We start from the raw sequence: 14,838 nt of genomic DNA, 5'->3' as shown, positions 1-14,838 counted from the left end.
TGGGTGGCTCAATCCATTGAGGATCTGACTTGATCTCAGCTCATGTCTTGATCTCAGGGTCATGAGTTTAAGTCCTACATTGGTCTCCAGGCTGGGTGTTTTTTAAAGTAAGTAAGTAAGTAAGTAAGTAAGTAAGTAAATAAATAAATAAATAAATAAATAAATAAATAAATACATGCAGTAACATTATTTCTTCATTTTTTTCTCTCTCCATTGTTTGGTTCTTATGGACCTATATGCCTCTTGCCATTTAATAGTGTTTTGAAATGCAACAAAGATAAGCTTGTGCTGTCTGAAAGTTATATAGTAATTCTCCTCTTCCTTTTTATTTTATCTTATTTGCTGACAACACTGTCCATAAACTAACCAGAGCTATAAAGCTGAAAGTAAATTCAAATTTGTTTCCTCCCCCTGTCTCTCCTATAGCTTAATCACAAAGCCAGGCATATTTGCCTTATAATTTTTTTATGATCAGCATACTCACTAATCTCTGTCCCTAATAAAGTAGCTTTAATTAGGCTTCTCATCATCTCTCAATTAAGTACTGTGACCTGGTCTCCCTCCCTTTAATAATGCATTCTCAGATCCATCATGCACAGACCTACGGAATGATCTGTCTCATATGTATAGTGGACTGTGTCCCTTCTCTTTTTAAGCCCTCAGCAATTGCTCTTATGGCTCTGTATCAAAGTGAAACTCCTTAACATGGAATGCAGTGTCTTTGTGGTGTGGTCTCTCACTATCTCATTCATAAGTTTTTGCTGCTGCCAGGCTTATACTTTATATCCTAGAATCACCTGTAATCTCTGTAGCTTTGACATTTTCCCTAATTAACATGACTTTCTTATTTCATCTTTTCTTTTCAGTCTCCTACCAATGTTTTAAAATAGAGTTTTAAAACTCTATTTTGTCTTCTCCACCATGAAGCTTTCCTTAACTGCTTCCTCCCCAATTTATCCTATCCTGCTCAACCAAATAGGTTTACTTACTGATTATTTTCTTTGATCCTCGAAGCTGCCTCTGTTATATTTATCACATTTATAATAGGTATAATTATATATTTTATAATATATGTAACTATAATTCAAATACTCTCTTCCTCCTCTGAGATGTTGGTGTTTTGAATCAGGTAGTATACTTTATTCATAAGTTCAATTTCTTGCTTATAACATGGTAATGGGCACACAGCTGAGCTTATTTAAAATATGAACAAATTGATAAATCTTTCTCTTGAATAAGGGTGGACAGAGAGATCAAAAGTGTACTCTGATTTCCAAGAAGGCAGTTATATGTCTTCCAAGTGATTTGTACCTTTGTTTCTAGTCAGAATAAACTTCTATGGTTCAGTGATTTTACTTAGGTTTGTCTTTGTCCCTGGATTGCTCTTTCCTACCTTCTGCTTACTGAATACCCAGCTGAGATCAGACACCATGACTTTTTTAAGTTTCCCATGTAGGAAAGTCTTATTTTAATAGGATCCACCAGAATAATGGCATTCTGAATGTATTTCTCTTCTGTGCTGCACAGGTCAATTTCCTTACCTTTATTAGAGCACTCATCACTCTAAGCAGTAAATCAGGATACCTCCCCAAACTTAGGAGTGCAACTATGGAAAATCAACTTGTAATAGTTGAATAAGCCTTGGGTAAAGTATAATATTTCCAAGCAATAATGCACAAATGGGCCATTGAGAAGTTTTCTCTAATAAAGAGGTCAGGATCTTGCTTTAGAAAAAGACTACCTGTATGGGCAGGTTCAAGTCTGTAGCAGAATCAATGCTTAGATGAAGAAATGTTTCAATCAGGGACAAACACATGTTTAGTCAAGGGGAAAAAAATGAAATTGAGACTAGGATGAATCAGTAAGCATTCAGCATTGATTGTCTAGAGAAATAAATGAACTGAGGATTATCATCTTCTGATCAGATATTAGAGATATACATAAACACACACATGCTTACCTGTTTTCTCTCTCTCTGTCAATCTCTCCCCCCGATTGGTGACCCCCTCTTCACAGTTATATTGAATTCGGGTTTTGTTTGCAAAGCTCTTTCCTTCACTAGCCTGAGAAGATAGACGTAATCTTTCCGTCAAGACATTCAAATACACATTAAGCGTTCAAGAGTTTTATTTAGTGCATGTACAATTTTTTTCAACACAAGCATGCTATAGATCAATTATAAATCTCAATTACATAGCCTTATACAGTAGAATACTAGATCAATTCAATTCATTATCAGGTTGTGATTTTATACAACTTATGACAAAATCTGTTGATAGTGAGATGGCTTGATATTTCCTTTAACATTGTTCCCCTTTCTCAGTTTGATTGTTGTCATGAATTCCAAGGTAACCCTTAAGGAGAGCCTGGAATAACGACATTATTAGTCTTATCTATTTTCAAGTTGAAGTGCACGAAACCAGTCACTAATATTTCAAACACCAAGAAATAAGTCCTCTGGAGCTTTGGGGGATCCTTGTAATTCCTACCTCCTTTGTTTGCTTTTTGGTGTGTAATAGCCCTTGACATGTTATATTTTATTATTTTAAAACATGATGAATCAAATGTCATATCCCAGGAGATCATGATTTAACATGGAACAGAAGAATATTATCAGAAAATGAAATGAAAATCACATCTAGCAGTTGCCAGGGAGTTGAAGATATCCACATAATTACCCAGTGTAACAAAAAGAGTCCACACATGTATCTTTCCTGCCTTTTTACTCTCCATTGTGTGGAGGAGAATTTGATGTCTCATTTTCACTTTTGGGGTCATCATTTTCAGGAGCATATCATATGTCAAGTGTGAATATATCTAGTGATGCAGTAAAAATGAACTAAAATTATAGCATTCTGACTATATTCCCTATATAGGGTAGAATTTAACCCTATAGCACTATATTCCATTATATTTACACTGTTGGAAATAAAGAAGAAATAAAATGGCGAGGATCAGAAGTATATATTGTTGAAACTATCTCCAAAATGTAAGTACTGAAAAATGATAAGAATATTTCCTTTGGGTTTCTTTGATAAATATTGAACTGTATACCATATAATATATTCTAATAAAATTATAAGAGACACAGAAATGCTGATAATTAGTTATTTAAAATTGGAAACTTAAAGACCTGTATCATTGTAGAAATGAACTGCAGTATTTACAAATTCTCTTTTTCCTTAAATAGTTTATTGTCAAGTTGGTTTCCATATAACACCCAGTGCTCATCCCAACAAGTGCTCTCCTCCATGCCCATCCCCCCCCTTCCCCTCTCCCCCACCCCCATCAGCCCTCAGTTTGTTCTCAGTATTCAAGGGTCTCTCATGGTTTGCCTCCCTCCCTCTCCCCAACAATTTCTCCCCTTCTCCCCCCCTATGGTCCTCCATTAAGTTTCTCCTAATCCACCTATATGTACAAACATATGGTATCTGTCCTTCTCTGCCTGACTTATTTCGCTCAGCATAACACTCTTGAGTTCCATCCACATTGCTACACATGGCCAGATTTCATTCTTTCTCATTGCCACTCAGTATTCCATTGTATAGATGAACCACATCTTCTTGATCCATTTGTCAGTTGATGGACACTTAGGCTCTTTCCATGTTTTGGCTATTGTTGAGAGTGCTGCTATGAACATTGGGGTACATGTGCCACTATGTATCAGCACTCCTGTATCCCTTGGGTAAATTCCTAGCAGTACTGTTGCTGAGTCATAGGGGAGTTCTATTAATTTTTTGACGAACCTCCATACTGTCTTCCTGAGGGGGTGCACCAGTTTACATTCCCACCAACAGTGTAGGAGGGTGCCCGTTTCTCCACATCCTCGCCAGCATCTAGAGTCCTCTGATTTGCTCATTTTAGCCACTCTGACTGGCGTGAGGTGGTATCTCAGTGTGGTTTTGATTTGTATTTCCCTGAGGATGAGGGACGCTGAGCATCGTTTCACGTGTCTGTTGGCCATCTGGATGTCCTCTTTGGAGAAGTGTCTGTTCATGTCTTCTGTCCATTTCTTCACTGGATTATTTGTTTTTCAGGTGTGGAGTTTGGTGAGCTCCTTATAGATTTTGGATATTAGCCCTTTATCTGATATGTCACTTGCAGCTATCTTTTCCCATACCATCAGTTGCCTATTAGTTTATGGATTGTTTCCTTTGCCGTGCAGAAGGTTTTTATCTTGATGAGGTCCCAGTAGTTCATTTTTGCTTTTGATTCCCTTGCCTTTGGGGATGTGTCAAATATGAAATTGCTGTGGCTGAGATCAAGGAGGTTGTTTCCTGCTTTCTCCTCTAGGGTTTTGATAGTTTCCTGTCTCACATTAAGGTCCTTGATCCCTTTTGAGTTTAGTTTTGTGTATGGTGTGAGAAAATGATCTAGTTTGATTCATCTGCATGTTGTTGTACAGTTCTCCCAGCACCATCTGTTAAAGAGGCTGTCTTTTTTCCATTGGATACTCTTTCCTGCTTTGTCAAAGATAAGTTGGCCATACTTTTGTGGGTCCAATTCTGAGTTCTCTACTCTATTCCATTGGTCTATGTGTCTGTTTTTGTGCCAATACCATACTGTCTTGATGATGACAGCTTTGTAGCAGAGGCTAAAGTCTGGGATGGGGATGTCTCCTGTTTTGGTTTTCTTCTTCAATATTACTTTGGCTCTTCAGGGTCTTTTGTGGTTCCGTACAAATTTTGGGATAGTTTGTTCTAGTTTTGAGAAGAATGCTAGTGCAATTTTGATTGTGATTGCATTGAATGTGTAGATTGCTTTGGGTAGTAATGACATTTTAACAATATTTATTCCTCCCACCCAGGAGCATGGAATGTTTATCCAATTCTTTGTGTCCTCATCAATTGCCTTCATAAGTTTTCTGTAGTTTTCATAATACACATGTCCTATATCTTTGATTAGGTTTATCCCTAGGTATTTTCTGTTGTTTTTGTGTGTGTGGGTGCATTTATGAATGGGGTCAATTTCTTGATTTTTCTTTCTGTCGCTTCATTATTGGTGTATACAAATGCAAACGATTTCTGTACATCGGTCTTGTACCCTGAAACTTTGCTGAATTCATAGATCAGTTCTAGTAGGCTTCTGGTGTAGTCTGTCCAGTTTTCTATGTAAAGTATCATGTCATCTGCAAAAAGTGAAAGTTTGACTTCTTCTTTGCCAATTCTGATGTCTTTAATTTTCTTTTGTTGTCTGATTGCTGATGCTAGGACTTGTGGGACTATGTTAAACAACAGTGGTGAGAGTGGACTTCCCTGTCATGTTCCTGATCTCAGCGGGAAAGCTCTGTCTTTCCCCATTGAGGAGGATGTTAGCTGAAGGCTTCTCACAGATGGCTTTTATGATGTTTAAGTAAGTTCCCTCTATCTCGACTTTCTTGAGAGTCTTTATTAAGAAGGGGTGCTGTATTTTATCAAATGTTTTTTTTTTTGCATATGTTGACAGGATCATATGGTTTTTATCTTTCCTTCTGTTAATGTGATGTATCATATTGATTGATTTGTGAATATTGAACCAGCCCTGTAACCCAGGAATGAATTCCACTTGATCCTGCTGGACAATTCTTTTTATGTGCTGTTGGATTCGATTTGCAAGCATCTTGTTGAGGATTTTTGCATCCGTATTCATCAAGGATATTGGCCTGTAGTTCTCTTTTTTTGCTGGGTCTCTGGCTTGGGAATCAAAGTGATGCTTGCTTCATAAAATGACTTTGGAAGTTTTCCTTCGATTTCTATTTTTTTTAATAGCTTGAGAAGAATGGGTATTAATTCTGTTTTAAACGTCTGGTAGAATACCCAGGGAAGCTATCAGGTCCAGGGCTCTTATTTGTTGGGAGATTTTTGATCACTGATTCAATTTCTTCACAATTATGGGTCTGTTCAGATTTTCTGTCTCTTTCTGTGTGAATTTTGGTAGTGAATGTGTGTTTATGAATTTGTCTATTTCTTTTAAGTTGTCAAATTTGTTGGCATATAATTTTTCATCGTATTCCCTGATAATTGCTTTTATTTCTGAGGGATTGATTGAATGAAAATAAGTCCATTATCATTCATGATTTTGTCTATTTGGGTGGTGTCTCTTTTCTTTTTGAGAAGCCTGGATAGAGGTTTCTCAATTTTTCAAAAAACCAACTCTTGATTTCATTGATCTGTTCAACTGTTTTTTTGGATTCTATATTGTTTATTTCTGACCTGATTTTTATTATTTTTCTTCTCCTACTGGGTCTGGGGTGCTCTGGCTGCTCTCCCTCTGGTTCCTTTAGGTGTGCTGTTAGATTTTGTACTTGGCTTTTTCTGATTTCTTGAAATAAACCTGGAGTGGAATGTACTTTCCTCTTAAGACTGCCTTTGCCACATCCCATAGAGCTTGGATAGTTGTATTTTCTTTTTCATTTGTTTCATATTGTTTTTTAAATTTCTTCTCTAATTGCCTGATGGCCCCATTCGTTCTTTAGGAGGGTGTCCTTTAACCTCCATGTTTTTGGAGGTTTTCCAGACTTCTTCCTGTGGTTGATCTCAAGTTTCATACCATTGTTATCTGAAAGTATGCATGGTATGACCTCAGTTCTTTTACATTTATTGAGGGCTGCCTTATGTCCCAGTATGTGATCTATCTTGGAGACTGTGCCATGCGCACTTGAGAAGAAAGTGAATGCCGTAGCCTCAGGATGTAGAATTCTAAATATAGCTGTCAAATCCATCTGGTCCAATGTGTCATTCAAGTGCATTGTTTCTTTAGTGGTTTTCTGTCTAGTTGATCTATCCATTGCTGTAAGTGGAGTAGTAAAGTCCCGTGCTATTACCCCATTCTTATCCATAAGACTGTTTCTGTTTGTGATTAATTGTTTTATGTATTTAGGTGCTCCCGTATTCGGAGTGTAGACATTTATAATTATCAGCTCTTCCTGATGGATAGGCCCTGTAATTATTATATATGCCCTTCTTCATCCCTTGTTACTGCCTTTACTTTAAAGTCCAGGTTCTCTGATATAGGTATAACTACTCCAGCTTTCTTTTGACTTCCAGTAGCATGATATATATTTCTCCATACCCTTACTTTCAATCTGAAGGTGTCCTCAGGTCTAAAAAGAGTTTTTTGTAGACAGCAAATAGATGGATTTTGTTTTTTTATCCATTCTGCTACCCTGTGTCTTTTGATTGGAGCAGTTAGCCCATTTACGTTCAGTGTTATTATTGAAAAATATGTGTTATTTGTAGGATTCATGCTTGTGGTGGTTTCTCTCTCTTTTTCTCGGTTTCCTCTTTTTCTATAATTGTGTCTTCTAATTCCCCTCTTCTCCTCTCTGCCTCTTCAATCCATGCATTGGACACCTCCATTTTATTATGCATCTCATTTATAGCATTTTTTAATTCATCACAACTATTTTTAACTTTATAGCAATAGTTTCTCTGATATCTTCCATGCCTTTTTCAAGCCCAGCGATTAATTTTATGACTATTGTTCTAAATGCTTGTTCAGTTATGTTGCTGATATCTGTTTTGAGCAGTTCTTTAGCTGTCATTTCCTGGAATTCTTTGGAGGAGAGTTCTTCCATTTCATCATTTTCGTTAGCTTTCTCTCTCCTGTTAGTTTTAAAAGCTTGTTTTGCACTCTGCACCTGCGAGCGCTGCTGTACCAAAGAAGGCTCTTTGACTGTCCAGGGCCTGTCTGTCCAGGAAGTGTTCTTTGAATGGTATCTCTTGGTCTCTCTTGTTGAGACTTTGGTTATTTTATTTCCCTACTCATAGTGGTTTTTGGGACTCTCCACCCTGTGTATTTTGGCTTGTTTCTTGAGGTAGTCCTGGGAAAGAAAACAGACAGACAAATACACAGGGAACAAAGGCACACAGATGCACAGACAAATCCAACAAACACGCAAACTGAAAGGAAAAAAGAAAAAGAAGAAAAAGAAGGGACAAAAAAAAAAACAAAAGAAAAAGAAGAGGAAGGAGGGAAGACAAATAATAAAAATAAAAATAAATAATAAATAAAAACAGAAGAAAAGAAAAAAGTAAAAAGTAAAAACCCAAAAGGCAAAGGACAGTCTAAAACCGGAATTCCCAGGTACAAATAAAGAGCTGTGTATATGCAGTGCTGATGGAAGAGCATATACAAAGAGAGAAATGACAGGGTGGGGAGGAAGTGAAATTGGAAGAGAAATGACCAGGCAGAGAGACTAAGAGGGTTGATTCAGAGGGAGTAATCAGAAAATATGGCTAAAGGTGAGGAGAAAGAAATGAAGATAATGTTACTTAGAGAAACTATATAGTCTGATTACTCCAGAGAAAAAAAGGTAAAAAGGTAGTGGTGGAGGTGTAGAATGTACATATAGAGAATAGATTAAAATGACGATTTAAGCAAGCCAGTGACCAGAGTGGTTCGTCCAGCAGAGTGGAGGGTTACAAATGAGACAAGGAGGAATATATCTGAATAGAAAGAATTATCTAGAATTAATCACGACAGTGCATCTATGTTGGTCTTGACCCCGGCTCCAGTAAAAAAGAAAAAAAGAAGCTCTTTAGCAGGGATGGGCTTGGTTTGGTGTAGACAGGTCTTAGCCTCCACTGCATCCCAACTGGCCTCTCCCTGAGGCCCTGCCTTGGTGGTTGTGGGGAGAAAAATGGCCAGGCCCCAGTCCCTTCTCGAACCAAGCATTACAAATCACTCCTTTGGGTCCAATCTCCCTGTGCTGTGGGCATAGCCAAGGTGGGCTGTATTCTATGCCCCACACCCCACCTCGTTTCCAGGTCCCAGTCCATGCGCTGCTGGGGGTCAAGCCTGGGGAACGCAGCCTCAGGCCTGCCACCTCCATGCAGCCAGGGATGGTGCCGGGAGCACAACAGAGCAGTTTTTCCTGGCGCCGTCTGGGACCGGGGGCACCCAGTTCAAAGTCAGCACCCCAGGTAGAACTAAAAACATTCTCCTTCCAAGCCAAGGTTTTTCTCTTCTCCAGGGACAGTTCTATGAGCAGTTTCAGCCACTCTTTCTTTTCCCCTCCACTAATGGAGGTTGCCTGCGAGGGGAGCTCCCTCCCCTCCCTCTGTGTCTCTGGTCCTGTCCCACTTTTATCTTCCCCAGTTCTCACTCACACACTTATGAGATTGCCTTCCCAGTGTACTCTGTCTCTTTCTCTTCCCAAACTCCTGCAGCTCAGGGTCCTATGGCTTCAGGCCTTCTCTGTTTGAGAGACGGGTGCGAGCGAAATGCACAGAGCTTCCTACTTCTCTGCCATCTTGCCTCCTCCCCTGAGTTGAGTCTTCAGTATTTACAAATTCTAAGTCAACATTGGGAAATATCTATTTCACATCATTGGACAAGCAATTCAAGGGACGCAAATAAACAAACCTACTGATAGAGATCAAAAGTCAAATCAAAGTGTTTACAAAGGTGTTTACAAAATCTTGCACTTTTAAACTCATATTTACAAAAATTTTATCACTTGCTGCCTTCAACTTGCCCTGGCCTCTGTTTTCCTATCCTGTGTATTTTTCTTATGTATCCTTGAAATTCATATTTCTCTGCCCTTTTCCACAAAATGACCTTTCTTTTCTTTGCTTTTCTTTTTCTGGATGTTTTGAATCACTTAAAGCATCCTACGAAAAGTGTATGAAAAGATACAGATGCCTGATAACTTAGGGAAAAAATGAACATAGACTGCAATAGGGAAAGAAACTATGGAACATTTGCAGAGCAAATATTACTTTCTGTCTGTTCTCTTTTCTCTCTTTTCTGATCCCATCTTCCTGCATGTGTAGCTCCATTTTGAGCACCTGCTTTGATTTCTCTGCTTAGCATGTACTCTCCCAACAGAACATATGCATTTCCAGTGTTAGTACCTATCAACAGATGAAGAAATTAATTCTTAGATTCTCAAGTCCGTTGAGTACCATATGACCTGTTCAGTTTATCTATTTAGGAAAACTACAAGCCAAAGTTAACTGACCAAGCTATTGAACGGCTGTTATTGAGTTGAATTTATGATTCTTTATCAGTTATCTATGGCTGAGAGGGACAGAGGCCTAAAGAAAAGAACAGCACACTTTCTTTCAAAGTACCTATACGGGAAGATCCAGCATACACAGAAATCTATCCCTGCTTTGTTTTTCCTATACATTTGATTCCCAGTCGCAACTCATCGTTTATATGTATTCAATCAACATAGGGAATATTGACTCTGTTTTATGCAAACCAAATGTGAGTTTCCCCATCCTTACATTTATTTGACACTGTTAAACTGAATTTAACCTAGATATCTAATCGTCAAGCTTATACCTGTTCTTGATAATATTTTCAAAACAAGTTCAAACTCTTAGAATGTGCTTGCTCCAAAAATGACTTTCAAAACAAGTTGGCATCCTTTTATTTTATTCCACTATACCATCCCCATCTTTAGGGCAGCCCCCCAATTTTCATAATGCTGGTAGTGATTTGGTGTTTAACATTTTTCTTCTGCTTTATGCAATGCACCTGATTTCATTCTCTCTCTCTCCTTCTCTTCCTCACCACTGGACAGCCATGTCTGACTGGTTACTTGGCACTTAGAGTCAATAGAAAATTCAGCTGTTAGAAAGCTATGAAGGATCGTTGGCAGCTCTGTAAATACTAACACTTCGTCTAGAATGCTCAACTAAATTAGCCCCTAGCTATATCCCATGGCTTTAAAACTTAAATATGGCCTCAAGTACTCAAACATTTCATGGTATCAACTCTTTAAAACAGCTAATCTTTTCTTCCTACATGTGTAAACATCAAAGTTTCTAATACAATACATAATTCCTAGTTCTTTATGGGCAAAGTCAAAGACATTTTTTTCTTATTAAACATAAGAGCTCGTAGGCAGGTCTCTTGTCACTGTTAGTTGAAAATGGCATTATAATCAATAACTTAAGTACACATTAAATCTTAAATATTTGTATTTATTAAATATTAAATATTAAAACTTTAGTTTTTATATTCACTTTATTATATTCCCCTAACAAGCATATTTTCGTAACTTTCAGCAAAATGCTAATGTCACTTCAGCTTATGAAGCAATAACCTGAACATTAAATAAATAGAGAAATTGTAGGAGAACTAGAGATTGTTCAAACTGCCCACACATATTTTGCTACCTAAGGGCTTTATTTTCAACACTTTTAGAATTTCTTACTGAGGGCATGCTCATCCATGCACAATTGCCATAGCACTTCATTTATCACTTTCTTTGGAATATTTTAGAACTATTGCTACTTAGGAATTTGTGGTTTATGTGTTCAAAAGATTTTTTTGATACAAAAATATAGTAAGTTTTAAGATGCCTCATTCAGTCCGAGATCTTGCTTCAGTCATCTCTCTCTTCTCTTGCACAATTAAACATCTTGGAAGCCTTGTGGGGTGTTCACAATCCAGATCTCTAGTACACGTGTTTCAGCTGTTGTGGTCTGGCTTCTGCCTCCACTAACATGTTTTGTTCTTGTCTGGAACATCAGTGCTAACGTTTTTGGGAGACGTAAATTTTCACACTGTAGCTGTCTTGACTTCTCTATCTATTGAGGATCCTTCTTAAATGTCTTCTTCCTTCCTCAGTGTCCACTTTTGCTTTGCCAAAATTTAACCCTCTGCCCACCCACTGCATTTTCCCCCCAGTATTCTGCCTTAGGCTTTCTTTTCTTCTCACTTTCTTTCACTGTGTGGCCTTTATTCATGTGATGCCAGATATCATTTCTGTGTCTCTGTCTCACAAATATACTTCCAGCCCAGATCACTTTAATGAGCTTTAAGTCCATTTATCCACAAGGCTACTGAAGATTCCAAAACACCATAAAATTAACTAAGTTCTCTACATGTTTCTTCTAATTTGCTTTTACTCATGTTTCCTGTCTTAGGCAAGGTTCCCTGGAAACAGACTCTAGAATGAAAATTTGCCTGCAAGAAATTTCAGGGAAGGTAATTGAGGAATATCTCCTGTAGATGTAAGAAAGGTGGAATCGGCTGAGAGAGGGAGTGAATTTTAACAACAGTAGCAATAGAGGCTTTAGCCAGTAACACAGTGAGCTCTAAAGTTAGGATGGAACTTTGGGGTTGTCCCAAATTGAGGCAAGGGAGTTAAACCATTGTACCGTGGCAGTCCACAGTCACTAGGTAGAGACTGATTCTTGAAGGAAAGTTAATAACTTCAGGAGACGCATCTCCTTTGATCAAGAGCAGTTCCTTAGAAAGCCTCAGTGGTGAGCCAGCAGCTGACAGCATTTCTGGTAGCTGAATGAATGACTACCTCCTTTCTGAAGGGTAGTCTGGGTGACTCAGCAAAGTTTATGACATACAACGTGCATCAACCCTAGCTAGGTATAGATTCCCTAAGATTCTTATCGGCCTCTTTCTGGAGTAAATTAGAAGGTAAATGGGACAAGTAATGCTTCCACCAGTGCTGTAATTCTCAAGGTGACTCCTAACATTTCTCTCTTTTACTGCCCCGTCTAGATTCTGCATGTCTCCTAGTATTTTTGTTAATTTAAGTAGATTATAGAGTGGGATGATCCAGGTACAGATCCCAGAGGCATCTAGGTTTGCCCATTTTCAATATGTCCTTCTCAATCTGTGGCTGCTGCATTTGTTTGTTTGCAACCAAAATTGGATAGGGAAATAGCAAGAGACCACAAATGGTTGACAAATGAGTTTTTTCCTGCCCCCACTGTGTAAAGTCATCCCTACCTCTTCTCTTGCCAGTATGAAGACACTAGTTTTTATCATGAAGAGATGGAATCACCAGGTGGCCGCCATAAATAAAGTTTAGTGATACTCTTACACTGTTTCTTCTCAGGCAACCAAGATCTCTAGACCCACAAAGCCTGAAGTTGTAAAGACAAGAAGCATGAATTCCCCATTTGTGGAATGACAATAAGTAGAACATTTCTATTTTCATTCCTTGATTCCTGTATCTATGTATTCTGTCTGTTCAGAATCCAACACCTTAATATGATAATTGTTGTAGGCTATATGCTGCATCCTGGGGTATGGATGATGGAACCCCATCACTCCAGAGTATCATTTTCAAAATCTCATATAATCTGCAGATTCAAAATCTGTTTTGTTGCTCTATCAGGATAGCAGCTTCTGGGTGGTATGGTTTGGAGTACAACCAGTAGCTGTCATGGTCATGAGCTCCCTGGCATAGCTCTTTGCTATAAAGTGGGCTCCATGGTCTGAAGCAATTTTATGTAGGATTACATGTTTGAAAGACTCTTTTCTTTTTTATGCTGGCCAAAGCCCTATATAAAAGATAAACCCCTGGCTGGAATATATATCGATCCCAATCAAGAATCACTGCCCCTTCAAGGTGGAAGTGGTACTACATAAGAAATGTAACAACAGGAATTAGGTGTTCCTCACTGGTCTACACTCATGGTTATTTGGACATAAGGCTTGGAGATTTGGAGCCCATTCTGTTGGGGCAACCTACAGCCATGATCCCTGCCACTATGGCTACTCTGTTATGAATCATTCATTGCACCATTGCTCAGTGATAGAAATTTGTTCAGGTCACTTGGCTATTCCATTCTGTATACTTGGGTGGCTAGTGCCTCTTCCATAGAGTGTACTCTCTGGTGGCTGTTAACTTGAATTTCAAAGATCTTTCATACTCTGTGCTCACTGCCATCCATATGCTATTTCTTGAAACTTCATTATCCTTGATTCCCACTCTTTTAAAATCTGTATTTCTAGTTCCCAGAACCAAAAAACAAAAACAACAACAACAAAAACCCAGGCCATTCACTACTGCTGATGTCAGAAAATGGGAGAATTAACCAGGGCACGGAGTAAATGTTTATGTCACATCAATAATGGCTGATTCTGATTCTCATTTCTGACAGGGATGGCAAAGAAAATGTATTAACAAAAATATGTTAATCTGCTAAGATACTGCATCTGGCACAGCAGATGCAATTGAGGCAATCACTTTTTAAAGTATTCCTTTGCCAGGATCTGCCTGTTTTTGTATGAGCCAGGCTGGTTTAATAGGGATATGTCTGAGACCACTTCCTCTGCATATTTTAAGACTTCAATAATCTCTGCTATTCTCCCTGCTTCCCAGATGCAATACTGTTTTTGATTTATGTTTTGGCTGGGCATGCAGTTTTAGAGGATTCCATGTGGCTTTCCCAATGAGATACCTCTTACCCTTATGCCAAAGAACTACTGTGGTGGTTCTGCTAATTATCAAGTATGTTTATTCCAGCTGTGCATTTGCTAGAATGGCTCCCGGGTAGTTTTATGGACCCAGTGGACTCATGGTGAGTCAGACCTGGAAAACAGTGTTCCATTTTTCATTATTCAGTCCATGATGATGTTTTGTGGCCTATGTGTCAATGCCAGCTTCAATAGTTTTTGAAATGTCTGAGTATTCTAATTCACCCTATGTATGATTACCATCTAATTGGCAGTAAGTGCATTTAGGGAAGAGTTACTCATTCCACTTGCCAAGGTGTTATGGCATTTTTCTTCAAGGGGACCTGGCCTCTACTTCAGCCAGTGGGTTCCAAGTCTGAGTACTGGGTCAGGTCCAGAGACTGAGCAAGTGATCATGAATTTTATTAGATCCTCTGCTCTCACCCACTATTTATTCATCCCTGATAGTCATCTGTACTTTTAAAAATTCTATACAATGAGTAATACTTTTCTTGGCTGCCCATTTCTTTCCCCCTGGAAACACTCAGTTCTGTTCACTTTTTCCATAATCTCTGCTGTTCAGGATTTCTGACTGACAATCTGACATTGCTACTATTTAGTACTTAGTTGTACTCTTGCTTTCTCTTTGTGCTTAACATAGTCATCTGATATCTTTTTTTTTTTTTTTTTTTT

The sequence above is a fragment of the Crocuta crocuta genome, unplaced genomic scaffold (genome assembly GCF_008692635.1).
Source record: "Crocuta crocuta isolate KB4526 unplaced genomic scaffold, BGI_CrCroc_1.0 scaffold378, whole genome shotgun sequence".
Taxonomy (NCBI): Eukaryota; Metazoa; Chordata; class Mammalia; order Carnivora; family Hyaenidae; genus Crocuta; species Crocuta crocuta.
The sequence above is the reverse complement of the archived record's forward strand: the minus strand, read 5'-3'. Positions refer to the sequence as shown.